Here is a 332-nt window from a genome sequence, read left to right as displayed (position 1 = left end):
TAAGCATAAAAAATATCCAAATATTCTGTTAAAAATAATACGTGCTAGTGTTCCAACTGTGAAAATCTATATTTTAAATACTCTTGTTGTTTTATAGGCAAATGTATTGTTATAACTGTCTCTACCTCACTCAATGTCTATGTTATTTGATTAATGCACATGCTTATATGCGCAGGTGAATATATTTTTGTAATGCACATATCTGTATGGACGTGCTTATTGTAAATATATAATTCATATATTTAAAAGTATTTTCATTCATTTATATTTCTTAATATCTCGTATAACGTCTAACTTAAATAATGCTCTTATATATCGAAATATGATCCTAT

Source organism: Habropoda laboriosa, unplaced genomic scaffold, assembly GCF_001263275.1.
Source record: "Habropoda laboriosa isolate 0110345459 unplaced genomic scaffold, ASM126327v1 scaffold172, whole genome shotgun sequence".
In the NCBI taxonomy this organism is placed as follows: Eukaryota; Metazoa; Arthropoda; class Insecta; order Hymenoptera; family Apidae; genus Habropoda; species Habropoda laboriosa.
The sequence above is the reverse complement of the archived record's forward strand: the minus strand, read 5'-3'. Positions refer to the sequence as shown.